Source organism: Eschrichtius robustus, chromosome 1, assembly GCF_028021215.1.
Source record: "Eschrichtius robustus isolate mEscRob2 chromosome 1, mEscRob2.pri, whole genome shotgun sequence".
NCBI lineage: Eukaryota > Metazoa > Chordata > Mammalia > Artiodactyla > Eschrichtiidae > Eschrichtius > Eschrichtius robustus.
Window position 1 is genome coordinate 76797825 of NC_090824.1, and position 21618 is coordinate 76819442.

General features: G+C 37.3%; 2 pseudogenes; one reads left to right on the forward strand and one right to left on the reverse strand.

Annotated features, from left to right (window-relative positions):
- Positions 1-570: 570 nt before the first annotated feature.
- On the forward strand, positions 571-1512 carry LOC137759218 (olfactory receptor 4L1-like; annotated as a pseudogene).
- A 14400-nt stretch (positions 1513-15912) lies between these two features.
- Positions 15913-16250, reverse strand: LOC137760929 (protein BEX4-like; annotated as a pseudogene).
- Between the last annotated feature and the right edge of the window lie 5368 nt (positions 16251-21618).

Sequence of the window (21618 nt, forward strand, 5' to 3'; positions counted from 1 at the left end):
TTGGGATAAAAGGGAAGGGTGAGAATATAGTATAGCTGATAGAAGAAAGTACCGTAATTTGCTGAGTGTGTATATAATTCAACTCATATGAACATATCTGAATATTTCAAATTAAGGAGGTGGAAAAGATTGAATACTAGGTGCCAGAAAGTTACACGACTATATTCCAATCCACTTGAACTAACTTATGACCAAAAACCACTTGGCTCTTTTACTCGTTGACCCATTGAACTCATGGTTCATGAATTCATGAACTCAGAAACAACAAATGAATGTGGGGATAAAATCTATGCCTGCAAACTCTATTTACAAAATTTTACAAAAAATTTCCCATGTTTTGTGCCTTTCTGTCTGAAAATAAATGCAGTAATGTGAATGTGTATACAAGTAATGTACTTGCATTGATCAATTAAAATGTATTTTTCAGAAATGTCCATCTTCTCTTTTTCTATAGGAATCAAATACTGCTCTCTCTATGTCCATACCTTCAAAACTATTGCAGATTAAATTATCACTTTTTCCAGATTATCTTCATTTTAAAGACTTTCTGAAAACTCCTACATAGACTAGATGAAAATGATGAATAGCTCAATGATATCAGAGTTTGTTTTGTTAGGACTCACCAACACTTGGGAACTTGAAATTTTCCCTTTTTTTCATATTTTTTTTGACCTATGCAGCGATTATGGCAGGAAACCTTCTCATTGTGGTCACTGTAACCTTTGACTCTCATCTGCACTCCACACCAATGTACTTCCTCCTTGGAAATCTCTCCTTTCTTGATATGTCTATTTCTACAATCACAACCCCTAAGATGGTTGCAGATTTTCTCAGGGAGAATAAAACTATTTCTCGGTGGGGCTGTATGGCTCAGATGTTCTTCCTTCACTCTTTAGGGGGTAGTGAGATGACTCTTCTCATAGTTATGGCTATTGATTGGTACACTGCAATATGCAAACCTCTTCACTACACAGCCATCATGAACCACCGGGTACTCATAGGCTCTGTGCTGCTGTCATGGGCTATTTTTTTTGTGCATACAATGAGCCAGATGGTTTTTACCATCACCTTGCCCTTTTGTGGCCCCAATGTAGTAGACAATATTTTCTGTGACCCTCCTCTAGTTCTAAAGCTTGCCTGCACTGAGACCTATGTTCTGGAGTTGCTAGTAATTGCTGACAGCGGACTGTTGTCTTTCATCTGCTTCATACTCTTGCTCATTTCCTACACTGTCATTCTGGTAACTGTCTGACATTGGGCCTCTGGTGGTCTCTCCAAGGCTCTGTCCACACTGTCTGCTCATATTACTATGGTCACTCTGTTCTTTGGGCCATGTATCTTCATTTATGCTTGGCCATTTAGTAGCTTTTCAGTGGATAAAATTTTTTCTGTGTTTTATTCAGTTATCACACCCTTGCTGAACCCATTATTTACACTCTGAGGAATCAGGAGATGAAAGCAGCCAGGAGTAGACTGAGGACCCAACACGTGAGCTCCAGACAGACCTTCTAGGCAACATCCGTGATGACGAAGGTTTTTAGAGCAAAACCCATATATAGTACATCTCAGAATAAGTTTGTATTAATTTGTTTTGTTTGTAAATTTTTAAAAATATTCATAACGTACATTATGTACATTAAAACTACCAAATGCTCCATCATTACATCTCTATGACATATTTGGTTTTATTGAAAGAATAATTTTTAATTGAAATTCAATTCAGTTGGGGTTAATTTTTTAAATATAATAAAGAATTAAATAGAAAAAACTGGCTGACTAACTATAGTTGGAAACCCAGAAATGTCCAAGACTAAACTTCATTAAATAAAGAGAAATCAAGTACAAATTTGTCTATTTTAAAAATTCAGAATTAGAGATCTTTCAGCTAAATTCTCCAGTTGACTAAATGTGCATTAAAAAGTATTAAACTCACAAGGACACACACACATAAACTTACATTTTTGTGGATCCTAATATGTGTAAGCATTATTACTTTTTTAACAAGGCAAACAGGCTAGTTTCTGTAAGTAGATAGATCCAAATAATAACTGTCATCTGCTGGCAAGAAGCACATATTCATTTCTTAAGAAAATAGAAATTCCACCTGACATATAAGTTACATACAGTTCATTTTACCATATTCCATCATTCATGTTTGTATTCACAGTTGTTCTCATATATCTATCAAGAAACAAGAGCATTACTATTGTCAATCCACATAGACAAGGAATAAATAAAGAAGCCTCTCTACATTCAATTATTCACTTCACAACAAAACAAAGTATTCAAGCTACTTATATTGCACAAAATGTGCTAAATTACAAAGTTTGATATATGGCTCAAGGGCATTAAAATAAAAAGACATTCTATGACCTCTTTGGTATCAAATTCAAATGCTCTGCTTTTCCCCAAACATTCAGTGATCCTTTTATAGGCTTCTATCCACTACTTTTTCCTCATTGCCTCTAAACAATATGTGTAATATACTAATTATAGGCTAAAGCGTGCTTTAAAAATGTATCTCTAGCCATATGTGCATGATATATTTTAGACTAAATTTTTATTTTAAAAAATGCTTTGAGGAGGGTAGGAACTGGGTCCCTGGGATCACTGGACATATTTGTATCTTTCTTATGAACTATTTCAATCATAGACTTTAGTATAAACACTGATATAACATGTGGTTTTGTCAAATTTTTAACATTTTGCCTCATTTATTTCAGATTCTCCTTTACTACAAAAGTGGATTATTAGAAATAATAAAGACGCCTAAGTAACCCTCCACATCCAATTATTTTATCATAGCAAAGGTAATAACTATCATTAACTCCATAAGTATCATTCCTTTGTATTTTTAAAATTTTTTCTCATTTTTCATACATTGTGCAAAATACATTTTGCAGTTTTTACTTGATATAAATGGTATCTCTATAAATGCCATTATTCTAAAATTTATTTTTTCAATCAATTTAATGTTTTAAAGATTCGTCTTTAAATATATGCTGCCCTGCTTCATCCTTTTCTTAATGTGGTTAAAATATACAACATCTTAATAATTTTTAAGTGTACAATAATGTTAAATATATTCACCTTGTGAAAGAGATCTCTAGAATTTTTTCATCTCGCAAAATTGAAACTCTATACTCATTGTACAAGGGCCCTTTTCACCTCCCCCTAGTCCCTGGCAACCACCAGTCTCCTTTCTGTTTCTAAGGGTTTGAGTACTTCAGACACCACATGTAAGTGAATCATGCAGTATTTGTCTTTTGCGGACTGGCTTATTTCACTTAGTATACTGTCCTCAAAGTTCAACGATGTTGTAGCATATGATAGGATTTCCTTCTTTTTTAATGCTGAATACCATTCCATTGATGTATATGCCGCATTTTCTTTATCCAGTCATTCACCAGTGGATGTTTAGGTTGCTCCTATCCCTTGGCTATTGTGAATACTGCTGCAATGAACATGGGTGTGCAAATATCTCTTCAATATCCTGCTTTCAATTCTTTTGTATATATACCCAGAAGTCAAATTGTTGTATCATATAATTCTATTTTTAATTTTTGAGGAAACTTCATACTGTTTTCCAGAACGGTTGCAACATTTAATATTCCCACTAACAATGCAAAGACTTCCCATTTCTCTGCATCTCTACATCCTCACCAGCACCTGTTATTTATTGGTTTTTGTTTTTGTTTTGATAGAGCCCATCCTAACAGGTGTGAGGTAATATCTTACTGGGTTTTGATTTGCATTTTCCTGATGATTAGTGATGTTGAATATTTTTTTTCCACATACTTGCTGACTGTTGTATATTTTCTTTGAATAAAAATCTATTGAAGCTCTTTGCCCATTTTTCATTGGGTTATTTGGTTTTGTATTGTTAAGTTGTAGGAGTTCTTTATATATTCTATATATTAACTCCTTATCAGATATATGATTTGCAAATATTTTCTTCCATTCTGTAGTTTGCCTTTTCACTCTGTTGATTGTTTCCTTTGCTACACAGAAGGGTTTTTTTTTTTTTTTAATATATTTATTTATTTATTTATTTTTGGCTGTCTTGGGTCTTCGTTTCTGTGCGAGGCTTTCTCTAGTTGCGGCGAGCAGGGGCCACTCTTCATCGTGGTGCGCGGGCCTCTCACTGTCGTGGCCTCCCTTGTTGCAGAGCACAGGCTCCAGACACGCAGGCTCAGTAATTGTGGCTCACGGGCCCAGTTGCTCCGCGGCATGTGGGATCTTCCCAGACTAGGGCTTGAACCTGTGTCCCCTGCATTGGCAGGCAGATTCTCAACCACTGCGCCACCAGGGAAGCCCCTACACAGAAGTTTTTAACTTTGATATAACCACCTTTGTCTGATGTTTGCTTTTGCTGCCTGTGCTTTTGGTGTCATACCCAACAAATAATTGCCAAATTCAACATCTTGAAATTTTTCACATATGTTTTCGTCTTCAAGTTTTGTTGTGTCAGGTCTTACATTTAGGTATTTAACTCATTTTGATTTAATTTTTGTATATGGTGAAAGGCAAAATGCCAACATCATCTTTTGTGGATATCTAGCTTTCTCACACCACTTGTTGAATTTAGCTTATTCATTTTAATGGCTACAGAGCCTTCTGTTTTATGGATATTCTAAAATTTATTTACCTCTCTTCTTGGGAAAAACTTAGAATTATCCAATTATTTACTGTTATAAATAATGCCTCATGAATATTATATATATATATATACTTCGTTGTGCACATGTGATAATTTTTCTAGGATATTTACCTAGAACTGGAAGTGCTGAGTTATAAAGTGTAAACATTCTAACTTTACTAGAAATTACAAAATTTCTTCCAAAGTTGTAGATGTTTTTACTCTATGAAGGGTCCTAATTTCTCCATGACTTATCAGTATAGGGTTTTGTAAATTGTTGTGTTTTTTTTCATTTAGATGGATATCAAATATTTTTAAATAAAAATATTAAATATTAATTAAAAACATTTATTGCATTTCCTTGATTAATAGTGAATTTGTGCATTAATTCAAATACATATTGGACATTCTCTTTCATCTTTCCAGTTCATACTTCTGTTGATTTCTCTTTGGGGATGTTATCTTTTTTACACACAAAAAAATATATAAACTCAAAATGCCTTCATTCCTGTAGATTATATGAAAAGTTTGTGATGTTTGTACACACACAAAATTTAATTGTTACCTTTATCATTTTTTCTTTTAGATTTGTAATTTTTTTCTCCTATGCAGTACATCTTTTGTAATTGATAGCCCCAAACATTTTATTGTCTTTACCTTTTTTATAATTTTAACATATATTTTTCACAGTTATTTAATCCAGCTAGAAATTAAATTTTGTATTGGTACCTTAAAGGAATCTAATTTATTTTATATAGATACAAACTATCATCTAAATATTGTTTATTGAATAGCTTTTCCCTACTTGCTTCACCTTTGCTATACATCAAACATCCATGTATGCTTGAGTCTCTTCCTGGACTCTATCATCCTGTCCATTGGTCATTTTGTCTCTTAGATACAACACTGCAAAATCGTAAATATGGTTGGTATGTAGCACAGTGAATCTACACTCTCCAAATACTCTAATTTAAGTATATCTAAGTTCTTCTTGTCATTGAACTCTTCCAGATGATTTTAGGATAAGCTGTCAAATTCCACAAAAACAATTTTAGGACATCAATTGAAATTGGATACAATTTACAGATTAATTTGGAAAGAATAGATAACTTTACGATTTTGAATATTTTAATCCACGAACCTAGTATATCCTTTTACTTAGTTACATTTTATTTTCTAATATTTAGTGATGTTTTGATTGTTTGATTTGTTATCAGGCATCGTATTTTCTTGCTATTACAGAGGAATCGCTTTTGCTCTATATTTTAGTAAGTCATTACTGATGTAGAAAAATAGCAGATTTTGGATAGCCTCAACCACCAGAGGGCAGACAGCAGAAGCAAGAAGAACTACAATCCTGAAGCCTGTAGAACAAAAACCACATTCACAGAAAGATAGACAAGATGAAAAGGCAGAGGGCTACATACCAGATGAAGGAACAAGATAAAACCCCAGAAAAACAACTAAATGAAGTGGAGATAGGCAACCTCCCAGAAAAAGCATTCAGAATAATGATAGTGAAGATGATCCAGGACCTTGGAAAAACAATGGAGGCAAAGATCGAGAAGATGCAAGAAATGTTGAACAAAGACCTAGAAGAATTAAAGAACAAACAAAGAGAGATGACCAATACAATAATTGAAATGAAAACTACACTAGAAGAAATCAATAGCAGAATAACTGAGGCAGAAGAACGGATAAGTGACCTGGAAGACAGAATGGTGGAATTCACTGTTGTGAACAGACTAAAGAAAAAAGAATGAAAAGAAATGAAGACAGCCTAAGAGACCTCTGGGACAACATTAAATGCAACAACATTCACATTATAGGGGTCCCAGAAGGAGAAGAGAGAGAGAAAGGACCAGAGAAAATATTTGAAGAGATTATAGTCGAAAACTTCCCTAGCATGGAAAAGGAAATAGCCACCCAAGTCCAGGAAGCGCAGCGAGTCCCATACAGGATAAACCCGAGGAGAAACACGCCGAGACACATAGTAATCAAATTGGCAAAAATTAAAGACAAAGAAAAATTATTGAAAGCAGCAAGGGAAAAATGACAAATAACATACAAGGGAACTCCCATAAGGTTAACAGCTGATTTCTCAGCAGAAACTCTACAAGCCAGAAGGGAGGGGCATGATATACTTAAAGTGATGAAAGTGAAGAACCTACAGCCAAGATTACTCTACCCGGCAAGGACCTCATTGAGATTCGATGGAGAAATCAAAAGCTTTACAGACAAGCAGAAGCTAAGAGAATTCAGCACCACCAAACCAGCTCTACAACAAATGCTAAAGGAACTTCTCTAAGTGGGAAACACAAGAGAAGAAAAGGACCTACAAAAACAAACCCAAAACAATTAAGAAAATGGTCATAGGAACATACATATCGATAATTACCTTAAACGTGAATGGATTAAATGCCCCAACCAAAAGACATAGACTGGCTGAATGGATACAAAAACAAGACCCATATATATGCTATCTACAAGAGACCCACTTTAGACCTAGGGACACATACAGACTGAAAGTGAGGGGATGGAAAAAGATATTCCATGCAAATGGAAATCAAAAGAAAGCTGGAGTAGCTATACTCATATCAGATAAAATAGACTTTAAAATAAAGAATGTTACAAGAGACAAGGAAGGACACTACATAATGATCCAGGGATCAATCCAAGAAGAAGATATAACTATTATAAATATATATGCACCCAACATAGGAGCACCTCAATACATAAGGCAACTGCTAACAGCTCTAAAAGAGGAAATCGACAGTAACACAATAATAGTGGGGGACTTTAACACCTCACTTACACCAATGGACAGATCATCCAAAATGAAAATAAATAAGGAAACAGAAGCTTTAAATGACACAATAGACCAGATAGATTTAATTGATATATATAGGACATTCCATCCAAAAACAGCAGATTACACGTTCTTCTCAAGTGCGCACGGAACGTTCTCCAGGATAGATCACATCTTGGGTCACAAATCAAGCCTCAGTAAATTTAAGAAAATTGAAATCATATCAAGCATCTTTTCTGACCACAACGCTATGAGATTAGAAATGAATTACAGGGAAAAAAACGTAAAAAAGACAAACACATGGAGGCTAAACAATACGTTACTAAATAACCAAGAGATCACTGAAGAAATCAAAGAGGAAATAAAAAAATACCTAGAGACAAATGACAATGAAAACATGATGACCCAAAACCTATGGGATGCAGCGAAAGCAGTTCTAAGAGGGAAGTTTATAGCTATACAAGCCTACCTCAAGAAACAAGAAAAATCTCAAGTAAACAATCTAACCTTACACTTAAAGAAACTAGAGAAAGAAGAACAAACAAAACCCAAAGTTAGCAGAAGGAAAGAAATCATAAAGATCAGAGCAGAAATAAATGAAATAGAAACAAAGAAAACAATAGCAAAGATCAATAAAACTAAAAGTTGGTTCTTTGAGAAGATAAACAAAATTGATAAGCCATTAGCCAGACTCATCAAGAAAAAGAGGGAGAGGACTCAAATCAATAAAATCAGAAATGAAAAAGGAGAAGTTACAACAGACACCGCAGAAATACAAAGCATCCTAAGAGACTACTATAAGCAACTCTATGCCAATAAAATGGACAACCTGGAAGAAATGGGCAAATTCTGAGAAAGGTATAACCTTCCAAGACTGAACCAGGAAGAAACAAAAAATATGAACAGACCAATCACAAGTAATGAAATTGAAACTGTGATTAAAAATCTTCCAACAAACAAAAGTCCAGGACCAGATGGCTTCACAGGTGAATTCTATCAAACATTTAGAGAAGCGCTAACACCCATCTTTCTCAAACGCTTCCAAAAAATTGCAGAGGAAGGAACACTCCCAAACTCATTCTATGAGGCCACCATCACCCTGATACCAAAACCAGACAAAGATACTACAAAAAAAGAAAATTACAGACCAATATCACTGATGAATATAGATGCAAAAATCCTCAACAAAATTCTAGAAAACAGAATCCAACAACACAGTAAAAGGATCATATACCACGATCAAGTGACATTTATCCCAGGGATGCAAGGATTCTTCAATATACGCAAATCAATCCATGTGATACACCACATTAACAAACTGAAGAAGAAAAACCATATAATCATCTCAATAGATGCAGAAAAAGCTTTTGACAAAATTCAACACCCGTTTATGATAAAAACTCTCCAGAAAGTGGGCACAGAGGGAACCTACCTCAACATAATAACGGCCATATACGACAAACCCACAGCAAACATCATTCTCAATGGTGAAAAACTGAAAGCATTTCCTCTAAGATCAGGAACGAGACAAGGATGTCCACTCTCACCACTATTATTCAATATAGTTTTGGAAGTCGTAGCCACGGCATTCAGAGAAGAAAAAGAAATAAAAGGAATACAAATTGGAAAAGAAGAAGTAAAACTGTCACTGTTTGCAGATGGCATGATACTATACATAGAGAATCCTAAAAATGCCACCAGAAAACTACTAGAGCTTATCAATGAATTTGGTAAAGTTGCAGGATACAAAATTAATGCACAGAAGTCTCTTGCATTCCTATACACTAATGATGAAAAATCTGAAAGAGAAATTATGGAAACACTCCCATTTACCATTGCAACAAAAAGAATAAAATACCTAGGAATAAACCTACCTAGGGAGACAAAAGACCTGTATGCAGAAAACTATAAGACACTGATGAAAGAAATTAAAGATGATACCAACAGATGAGAGACATTGAATTTTGTATAGTGAAAAAAAACAAAAACAAAAAAACCTTCCTTGGCTGATTCAATCTAATCTAGTACTCTTATTTTGCAAGAAATGTAGAAAACTGAAATGACTTTGGGGGTTTCTTAGATTACTTGGAGTAGGAGAGCTTCTTTTAAGTTCACTATTTTCTTTAAATAAATGGTTTATTTTATTTCCACTCATGAGCTCTGTATAAGCTAAAATAATAAGCAGGTCTTTTTTCTTGTTTTAGAATTGTGTCCTACAGAGCCCCCTCAAAATGTATTTCAGCCATGGTTACTAACAAAGCAAGAGATAAAAATCCCTTAAGCTTCAAGGATTACCTGTTGGTCATATAACCAGCTTTTCCCTTCCAGAATTCAGTCCCCAAAGCATTTAACTCAAGTACCTATTCACAGTGTTTTTAAGACCATATCAAGAAAATATATTTATATACCATATAATTAGTGCTCCACTTACATAATACACTTATTATCTAGTTTGTGTTATATGTATAAAGACTACAACTGATCAGAGTTCTGTTTAAATGTTTCTTGATTCACTCTTCAGCCTTTAATTCTTCCAGCTGAGTAATCAAAACATTTTTAACCTGTTTTAATCTCTTATATTATTGCATAGCTCTTCTCTACTTACTCTCTATATCATTTCTAAACCACTTTTTAAAAAATACAATGCATCAGTCTATTAAAGCAAAAACTAGAGCTGAATAAAAAATGATTTCCCCCTGGTTCTCAAAAATGATACACTATTAAGACATTACAATAGCATATGGTTGGTGTGATTGTCCTAGCCTTGATGAGGTAACAGAACAATTGAGATATTTAGTATGTAATCTTTCAGGAGATTCTCTGGTGAGTAAAGATGAGGACAGGTATAAAGATAGTCTCTTTATCTTGTTCATTGCATGGTAAATCCATAGACAAAAATATGGCTGTTGTTCTTTATGTGATGTAGGAAAATCATTCAATAATACAAGTGAAGCCATGAATTCGCTGCAGAGTTGATGGACATATTCACCACCTAAGCACTACATTGGAACAGTTAGTAACAGGGTTGAGTAGATTTCATAAACTTTCTGGAATAGCAATTGAGGCTGAGAACTAAACAAATGGAGTGTAGGAAACAAAAGAATAAACAAATGAATTAATGAGCTGTTTCTTCCTATTGTCACAGATCACCCATGCCTTCTCATTTTCCTCCTAAAAAAGAGGATCTCAGCTGCTCATTAGACCCTGTTAGAGAGAGGCAGTGTAGCATAGTGGTTAAGAACATAGGCTCTAGAGGTAGCCTGCCTGGGTTTAAGCCCTGATTCCACACTAGCTGCATAACCTAAACAAGTTACTTAAACTCTCTAAGTCTCAATTTCTTCATCTTTAAAGTAGAAAAGATACTAGTGTTTACCTAATAAAATTGTTATGAGTCTTAAACGAGTTAATATTAGTAAAGTCCTTAGAAAAGTATACAACACATACAGTAACGTCTATAAAAATATTCACTGAATAGTTAAATGACAATAATAAATCCAAAAATACTGTTTCTTTGACTTTACTATGTAGCCTTCTTATTTGTTTCTATCATTTCAATTAGTTTATCATCATAATAATCATTAACACTATTATTATTATTATCCCAAAATAATCTTGACAAGCTAATTGTCTCAAAATCTATTAGTCTAATCTATAAATGTGAGAAGTAAATATCATTACATGGATTTTAAAAATTAAATTAACTTAAATTAAAATATATCATTACACGTAGATACTATAGGATCTCAAGCCTAATTTCAGGCTTTTCCCAAGAACCCCTCATAACAGCCAAAGGAAGTCAAAGTAATGAAACAGAGTAATTCAAAGTAATGAAACAGTTTTATCTACTCATAATTCATATAGGCATTATGTCGATTATATCTCAATTTTTTAAAATAATCTATACAGGCAAAAGAGCACTGACCTTCAAATAGCCAGCTAGAAAATTCTATACTTATTCCAATGATGCTGTTGTGCAGAAAATGTGGGGCACTCACATCTATAAAACACTGGAGCTGGAAAAGTAAATATGTTTATTTTAGAGACATACATTTGTATTTAGCAAAAAATATTTTTAGCAGGTATGACTCCAGGTCCACAAATTCAGGGATACAAGAAATAGTGTTTCTTTATTTTCTTTTACTCATCTGAAATCTGATGATTTCAGGGATACAGAAAATAGTTTGCTGTCTTATTTTCTTTTAATCGTCTGAAATCTGACTTTGAGCCCCATTCTGCCAGGCTGCTGGAGAAATGCCATTCCATCCACTATTTGGGTTCCCGATTCCCAAGTTGTGTCAGGATCCTGTGATCTTTCAGTGCTGAAGCATGAGAGAGTTTCTCAGTCATCTACCCAAACTGCTTAAGAAGCCCATTGTCCCAATAGATCGTGGTCGCTTCTGGTTTAGCATCTCACTTCTTCTATGCACACTTGGAGCACTGGAGTCAGAGGCAAGGCTAGGAGTCCCTGTGCCTGGGACCCAGGTTTCTGATAAGCACAAGTCCCAGTGACTTTTATCCCCAACCCAGTCTCTAGTATCTTTTCCTTATCTCTCTCTGTTTGTCTATTCTTCTCTTTCTTACCCCTCCAGGACATAAATTAAACTCGGTGGAGGTCATATACTATCAAAATCAAAAAAAGATTTATTGACATCAAAATTTGTATTTATAGCCTACAATAAGCATCTGAAGCAAGGAATTTCTAAAAAGGCCTGGCCATGCACTTGGGTTGGAGAAGCAGAAATAAGTACATGGCAAAATACAAATTATTACTTTCAAAAATTATCCTGCCACACATCAAAAACGCAATTTAATGGCTTTTCTTATTTGAAGGACTTGGCTCTGAATAACTTTTGACTACTTCAAAAAATAAAATTTACTCTCAGTCAATTCCATCTTGTATAGACATTCAAAAGGCTCTGTGACCCTGAGATAGAACTGGCAGGATTCATTCTTAAATCACAAAAAAATAATGTTGACTTGGAAATATGAAAACACGCTTTTTATTTTACAAGTGATATAGTGACTGTCTTAGTTCAGGCTACTATAACAAATTACCATATACTGGGTGGCTTAAACAACAAACTTTTATTTCTCACAGTTCTGGAGGCTAGAATTCCAATGTCAAGATAGCAGCAGATTCAGTGTCTGGTGAGGGCCTACTTCCTGGTTCATAGATGTCCATCTTCTTGCTGTGTCCTCACATGGTGGAAGAACAGGAGAGCTCTCTGGGGTCTCTTTTAAGGTCACCACTCCCATTCATGAGGGTTCCACCTTCACGACCTAACCACCTCCTAAACGTCCCACCTCCTAATACCAGCACATTAGGGTTTCAACTGATGAATTGGGAGGAGGGGGGATATAAACATGCAGTCCATAACAGTGACCATCACAAATCAAGAAATAATAGCTCATGCTTTCCAAATACTTACTAGAGTCCACTTAGATCAACTTACGAAATCCTCACAACAATTCATGAGATAAATCCCATAACTATCTTCATTTATATATGAGGAACCTGAGTCACAAAGAAGTTATGCAGTTGAGCAATGTCACGTATCTGGTGAAAGCCTGGGTGCCAAGTCTGTCCACCAACCCTACCTAGTGGTGCTGCTTCAAGTAGAGAGCCGGGATGTAAACCCATAGTGAACATCAGCACCAGGCAATCAGCAAGATATTGTTGTTGTTGTTGTTATTTAACAAAGCAATCAAAAGAGATAGACTCTTTCTCTAGGCACAGATGCTCACTATTTCACCAACTGCTCCATTCCATGTTTGCTCAAAATGCTAGAGAATTCTTCCCGGTGATGAGGTGTAATTACCTGCCCACTGGCTTAGAGTCTGCTCTCTGAAGCTGCACAGAGTAAGTCTGCTCTTACACGACAACCCCTTAAACCTTAAATGCAGATTTCGTATGTTGAAAAATTCATGTGTTGAAATTTCTATGTGATGGTATTTGGATATGAAGCCTTTGGGGGTGATTAGGTCATGATGGTGGAGCCCTCATAAATGAGACTAGTGCCCTTATAAAAAGAGGCCAGAGAGCTTTCTCACTGTCTTTCCACCATATGAGGGTACAATGAGAAGCCAGGCATCTGCAACCCAGAAGAGCGTCCTCACCCGAACTTAACTGTGCTGGCACCCTGATCTTTGACTTCCAGCCCCCCGAACTGTGAGAAATAAATTTCTGTTGTTTAAAAGCCACCCAGTCAAACTATTTTAAATTCAATATAGAAATATATCCCCCCAGATTCATTTTATTAAATTTTTATTTTGCAATGTTTGTTCCTTTGATTTGACATCTTTCTTCTGCAGTGAGATGTCACTGTCAGGTCTTATAATTTACTTTTAACGAGCAAAGCAGAACTCAGCCTTGAATCCTTCAGCTGGGAGAACTATTTAGTTTGATTCAGTTTCACTATATAATGGACTCTGTAAAGCTTATTAAATACTAATTTAAAAACAAAAGTAAGCATGGTAATTAACCATGTAACCACATAAAAGACTGATGTGAATAGCAAAAACATTGGATATGTACTTATCAAAATGTTAACAGTGATGATTGGTGGGAATATAGGTGATTGTTCTCTCCCTAAAAAATTAAAATTTTTTAAAAATTATTATGCTTTTATAATGAGATGAAAATAAACATTTTATTTAAAGGGAGTTTGAATGTTCCCAGTAGCTAGAGCTGCCTTGTCGTGGGGAGAATAGGTAATGATTAAATTTTGCCTCAAAGTCTGGATTTAAATAAGGATTAAATTAAACATATAACTTTAATTTTTTAAAAAAAGCCGCCCAATCTATGGTTTTGTTCTAACAGCCTGAGCGAAGACAATCTGGTTTCTAATGGGCCATTGCAAAAAATTGACTAGTTCCTTAATAGAACTGCTGTGAAAGTTGATTTTGATAGAATGTGTCTGCCACCTACTGTAATTTTTGTGAATGACCAGCCAGCAAGCTTCTTTTATCTTAAAAAAAAAACAAAAAAAAAAAACTTGCAATAAAACCTCATTAACACTGTTCTAAGAACCGAGAGAAGTGCTGCAAAGAGTACCTCTAGGCCTTGAGATGACCCAAGTATCACAGCTCTTTTCTACCTTATGATCAAAAAGGATAGAGACAATAAATAAGGTGGTTGGAAGCCAAACCTCACTTTTGTTATTGATAAGCTGATGTTGGCCCTTGTTATATGTACAGAGGTATGAAAGCTACATGCTCTGAAGGCTCAACCCCAAATTAGACCCACTGCTAAGGGTTCAAACAGTGCTAAACCACCACAGACCTTCCAAAGTAGAAGCCTGTCCCTAAAACTCTTAGTGCCTGGAGGAACAGAGAAGAATGAACACTGCCTGAGGGCAGGAAGCAGAGAGAGAAATGCCCACCTCCTCCCTCCACACCCTCATCCAACATGGTAAAACATCCCCAGCCCCACCGTGCTGGCTGAACATATGTCCATCCACGAGGAAGGAAATGTCAGGAAGCAAGAAAGACTGGCCTTCGTCCCTCCCATCCTACCACACCCTTGCTGAAAAAAGGTCAGGAAATTGTAAATTGTTGAGAACGAGTAAGTCACGTAAACAGTAAAAGCAGGAAAGACAAAGAACAGAACGAGATCAATTTTTAAAACATTTTTCACCAACTCAGACAGCCAATAGGGAATAGAATGTTAAAGCTCTTTGTTGCGAGAAGTAAATCAGCTTTACACACATCAAGCACTTAGCACACGCCTATTTCCACCCTTAGGGAGTGAATCTTCCAAAGAGTAGAATAAACCATGTCTCTTCTCCCTCCGTTGGCCTCTGATTCTGCTCAGAGTAAAACCTAAGACTCTAAGATGACCTACCAAGCGCCGTGTGATCTGGCCTCTCAGGAGCTCCCACCACATCTCCTGTCACTACACTCCTCGCCCTTCCTCCAGCATGCCAGGCAGGCCCCTCCTCAGAGCCTTTTCCCTCTGTTTGGAATGCTCTCCTCCCAGGCAGTTTCATCTCTCACTCCCTCTCTCCTCATACATCCACCATCTCAGTGGGTCTCCATGGTTACAACCCCAATCACCACCACCCCGCCTGCTCAGCCCTCTATGCCCCATCCTTTCTTCAGTTTTCTCTTTCGCACTTAGCATCACCTGACACTATAGATTTTTTTTATGGGTTTTTTTGTTTGTGTCTCTTGTCAGGCACATGCGCGGGCACACACACACACACACACACACTTTTTTTTGCTTTTTAAATGGCTTCATCAATTTCATATTATGAGAACAATATTTTTTTCCTATAACTGGGTGAAATTGCCGTGCTGGACAGAAACTTTTACACTGAGACAAAACAATATTCAATTAGAAACTGGTAAGTAGAAACACCAAAAGATTTGCAGAAAAAGTAATCACAAAATTAAAAACTCGTAGAGCAGAGGCCACATTGTTAACCTCAGGGGAAAATTTAGGATTCAAGGTTTAAGGCAGAAGTCATACGTAATGACTGTCGGGCTCAGCAGTTTGGAAGCGCACATTTGCTGCTCCCCAGTCTTTCTCCTGATTTCCATCATCTGCCCTACGTAATTGTCTACATCCTCTCCCACTTCATTGTGATCAATATGCCTGTCGGGCATGGCCCATAGAAAATTAGGGACAAGTCGCCTAGCCCCGCCCCAGCCTTACATTTCCTCCAGGCTTCTGGCCTAAGCCCCCTCCCAAATGACGTGATTCCTCTCCACTTTGCACAGGACCCGGTTCCCTCCTTCGTTCTCCTGCTGGGCATTTTCCATGTTGAGTTTTTTTACTGCTTGTTCTTCTTTGGACACCATTGCTCCTGGACCTATTCTGCTGTCTCCTCCTCCTCCCGATTTTCGACTCGGGTGGGTCTGGGACGTTTAGATCTGCAGACCTTCTCCCCCTCAGACTCCTACTCTTTGGGGCTGCCCCCACCCAGCAATCCCTCAGGGCTACTGGGAGCAGGGACCAAGGAGGGAGTGAGCAAAGTTAGGGTCTACACACATACACGCACACACACACACACTTTTGAATGAAGCTCCAGGAGACCAGAGATTGGTTTATTTTGTTCATGGCTGTTATCACCAGGCTCTAGAACACATAGCAGAGCACATAGTAGATGCTCAATAAATGTTTGTGGAATGATGGACATAATAAATGAACATCTTGCCCAGTTTTCTAAAAGTGTGGTTTACGGACTCTTTCTAAGTCACCTGGTTATAGTATTGTCAACTAAAAAATTATGCACAACCTAAAAGCTGAGAGTTATGTTTTATTCGGCAGGATTTTTAGGACTTCAAGCTCAGGAGGCAGCATCTCAAGTAACCCTGAGAGAACTGCTGAAGGAGGCAAGTGCGGGAGCCAGAATATATAGGAGTTTTGCAACAAAGGGCAGGTAGTCTGAACATCAAAAGATTATTGTTAATTAAAGAAGACCAGATATGTCATGTTAAGGAATTTAGCGCTTTTCTATGTATGGGAAGAGGCAAGAATCTGGGCTCACTGAAATCATTCCTTTGATATGCACCTCAGCTAACTGGGGCCAGTATCTTGTGTTTTCTCAGGGCTCACTGTGGGGAGTGGCTGCAGTCTGATGGCTATGAGATGGCAGGTATTCTTTGTTTCCTTCCCGAGTTCCCTCAGGGCTCACAAACTCACCTTGGCTGGTGGCTGCAGTCTCTGATGATTGTGACATCCTTTGTTTACTGATATGGCAGGCAATATTCCATTTCTCAGTATGCTTATGGAAAAATGCTGAGGCCCACTCCAGACCTCCTGAATTAAAATCTCTCAGGTTGGGTCAGGAAATTTTCATCTGCCTGGCACACAAAAGTTTGAGAACAATTAATCCAAGCCTAACCCAGTCATTTCACAGGAAGGGTATGATGGCCAAGACTACAGAGCTAGTTTGTAGAAAACAAGGACTACAACTACCATTTCATGCTCTTTCCATTGCAAATTATTTTCATTCGTAGCATCCAAAATGGTGTTAAGTTCTCCAAAATCGTGTTCAGTTGGAAAATGACACTAGTCTTTGGGGTTCCTACAAGGAGACCATACAACACTAATTAAAATATTTATTCTGACAAATTGTTGCAAAATGAAAACAGTAACCAAAAAACATGCAAAATTGTAAAGATTATATACAATTTTCAGGAAAATATAAATTTTAACAGTAGAATTTTATCTTATTCTTTTGACCCCAAATTTTCACCACTACATTTCCCTGCTGTACTAAAGAGTAATAATTCGTTTAAGTGATTTTTACTGAGCACCCCTGCTCTGTTCTAGAGCAGCAATAACAAAAAGACAAAGTCCCTGCCCTCATGGAACAGCCACTGGGGAAACAGTTGGGGAAACAGTCAATAAACACAAAGATAAGTATATAATTCAGAGAGTCATTAGTGCTATGAAAGAAAAATGAAGCAAGTTACTGAGATGGAAGGCAACAGGAGCAGGATGGGAAGGGAGAAGGGGTGCTATTTTTTATATCAGGGGTTCAGGAAGGCCTCTCAGAGGGGATCGCATGTGAACAGAGACCTGGATGAAGGAAGGAAAGAAGTCAAAGCAAGGTCAAGTGCCCTGAGTCAGAAGATTCATATTCAGGTGATTTATTAAAAAAATGTTCCCCAAGTGTTTGTACGGAGAAAAGAGAACCCTTGTGCACTGTTGATGGGAATGTAAATTGGTGCAACAACTATAAAAAAACATTATGGAGGTTCCTCAAAAATTTTAAAGTAGAACTGTCATATGATCCAGGATTCCACTTCTGAGTATTTATCTGAAGGAAATGAAATCACTTATCTTGAAAAGACATCTGCACCCCACGTTCATTGCAACATTATTTACAATATCCAAGACATAGAAACAACCTAAGTGTTCATCAAGAGATGAATGGATAAAGAAAATGAGGTATGTATGTATACAGTGGAATACCATGAAGCCATTAAAGAGAAGAAAATCTTGCCACTTGCAGCAACATGGATAGACCCAGAGGGCATTATTTTAAGTGAAATAAGTCAGACTGAGAAAGACAAGTACTGTAGGATTTCACTTGTATGTGGAATCAAAAAAAAAAAAAAAACCAAACTCATAGATACAGAGAACAGATCGGTGGTTTCCAATGGCAGGGCGTGGGAGGGTTGGAAAATGGATGAAGGTGGTCAAAAGGTACAAACTTCCAGTTATAAGATAAATAGGTGCTGGGGATGTGAAGTACAACATGGTGACTATAGTTAATAATGCTGCCTTTAATATTTGAAAGTTGCTGAGAGTAGATCTTAAAAGTTCTCATCACATACACACACAAAATTGTAACTATGTGAGGTGAAGGATGTTAACTAGACTTATTGTGGTGATAATTTCACACCATATGCAAACATCAAATTATTATGTTGCACTCCTGAACTAATGCAATGTTGTATGTCAATTATACCTCAATTTAAAAATCATTATGTACATCTAAAACTAATACAATGTTATATGTCAATTAAATCTTTATTAAAAATTAAATTTTAAAATGGCTCATGGGAACAATATTTCCTGAGTTCTTTCAAAAAAAACAAAAAACAAAAAAACAAGAAGGAGAAGAAGAAAGAAAAAAGAAAAAAAGAAAGAAAATGATCCCAAGAGAAACTAGTAAGGGAGTTGGGGAAGCAGGATAGGGAGGGAAGAAAGACAGGAAAGGGTGCGATCTCATGGGCCTCAGCCAGATCCTTCAGGGGACCTCTGGAATGTAGATTATTGCTCAGAGTTTAGAGTTTATCCCAACTGGAGTCAAAGGAGCTGAGTTTTCATACTTCTGCAGCAGTTGAGGACTGGGCAGGTTGGTGCAAGAGGAATGTAAACTCTCTGTCAATTCCTTTTGCCTTTGCCTAAGCAAAGCAGCTCTAATATTGATTTCACTTCCTTAGGCTATAAACCCAGAAGTTACACTAAGTGAAATAAGCCAGACACAGGAAGGCAAATACTGGATGATCTCACTTACATGCGGAATCTAAAAAATTGAACTCACCGAATAATCAGAAAATAGAACAGTGGTTGCCAGAGACCGGGAGCTGAGGGAGACGGAGAGATGTTGGTCAAAGGGTACAAATTTTCACTTATAAAATGATTAAGTTCTGGGGATATAACATACAGCATGGTGACTGTAGTTAATAACACTGTATCGTGTGCTTGACATTTTCTGAGAAAGTAGATCTTAAGTGTTCTCACCACCAAAAAAAGAGCTAACTTTGTGAGGTGATGGATGTGTTAATTAACTTGATTGTGGTAATCATTTCACAATATATATGTATATCAAATCATCATGTTGTTTAATTGTGAACAACAAAAAGAATATATTTTTGTGCATTTCTGAATTGTTTAAATTAAAATTAAAAGATTTTTTAAATCATCATGGGACTTCCCTGGTGGCGCAGTGGTTAAGAATCCACCTGCCAATGCAGGGGACGTGGGTTTGAGCCCTGGTCTGGGAAGATCCCACATGCTGTGGAGCAACTAAGCCCATGCACCACAGCTACTGAGCCTGAACTCTAGAGCCCGCGAGTCACAACTACTGAGCCCACATGCCACAACTACTGAAGCCCGTGCACCTAGAGCCCGTGTTCCTCAATAAGAGAAGCCACGGCAATGAGAAGCCCGCACACCACAACGAAGAGTAGCCTCTGCTCGCCGCAACTAGAGAAAGCCCACACACAGCAACGAAGACCTAACACAGCCAAAAATAAATAAATAAGATAAATAATAAAAATAAATAAATAAATAAATAATTTTTAAAAATCATCATGTTGTATATCCTAAATATATAGGATTTTTATTAGTCAGTTATACCTCAAAAAAAGCAATTCTAATCACCCAAGGATAGTCCTCCTAAGAGAGTTGTAGGTGTTGGCCATTAAAAAGCAGGCAGAAATCGTTTACCAAAGGGTCCCAGAGGATCTAGGCAGAGCACCGACAGGGTCCAATACAGCGTGTTCAGGAACTGAAAGGCTAGGGAGGGGGGAAATGGTTGGAAATAGGATTGTGATACTGGTTTTGAAGCCAAATCCAGCCTCTGTACCCCTACACCAAATTAAATCTTGGAGACAGAGTTTCGGGGGAAGTAGAAAAGAATACCTTTATTGCTTTTCCAGGCGAGGGGGCCACAGCGGGCTAATGCCCTCAAAACTGTGTGTCCCCACTTGGAGAGGGTAGTGAGAAGATTTATAGTCATGGTTCAAAGAGGGCGTGATCAGTTTGTGGACATTCTTCTGATTTGTTGATGGTGAGGTAAGTGGGAGTCAGCATCATAAACCTTCTGGTTCCAACCGGTCTGGGGTCTACGTGCTGGTGGGCAGCATACCATTGTTAATCGTTAACCAGGACCTTGCCCCAAGGCTGCACTATTGTTTCTCTTGACTGTTTGTTTCTCCCTTGTCTCACATCCCCTCCCTTCTCTAATTAACAACTGCTTGAATCTGCCCATTGGAACTCAGGGAAGGTCATGGTGGCTGAATGAAGCCTATTTCCTGTAATCAAAGAAATGGGGGACACAGAAAAAAGGCTTTTGTGCCCAGGAGCCCCATAGGGCCCTGCCAGTATTAGTTCCCAGTATTTCAGAACACCATTCTATTTTTTTCATTAAATAAACATGTATTGAGTACCTATGATGTGCCAAATGCTATGCCAGCCCTGAGGATACAGTGGTGGACAATGGAGACACAGTTACTGTGTCCTTTGGCACTTATAATCTGACCATGAATAGAAACATTAATTTCAAGTACTACAGGATACAAAACAGGAGAACATAAACCAATTTGGGAGTCAGAGAAGGCCTCCCTGAGGAAGTAGTATCTAAACTGAAAGTGAATAAGATGTAGTCAGGCATGGCTGGGCTAGGGGGAAGGTAAGGAGGGGGTGTTTCAGGAGGTGGAACCACATGTTCAAAGGCCAGGAGGCGCGAAGAGTGTGGTGAGGTCAAGGAACTGAAAGAAATCTGGCATGACTGGGGCAGAAAGAGTGACGGCAGCAGGTGAAGATGGGGATGACAGGAGTGATCAGATTGAGGAGTAGCTAGTGCGCCAAGTTGAAGATGATATACTGCAATCCAAGGACAATGGCGGGATTTAAATAGGACTTGGTGGTTAATTGGATGTGAAAGTGGTGATTGGCGATGCTGGATTTACAATACACATTTCTAAG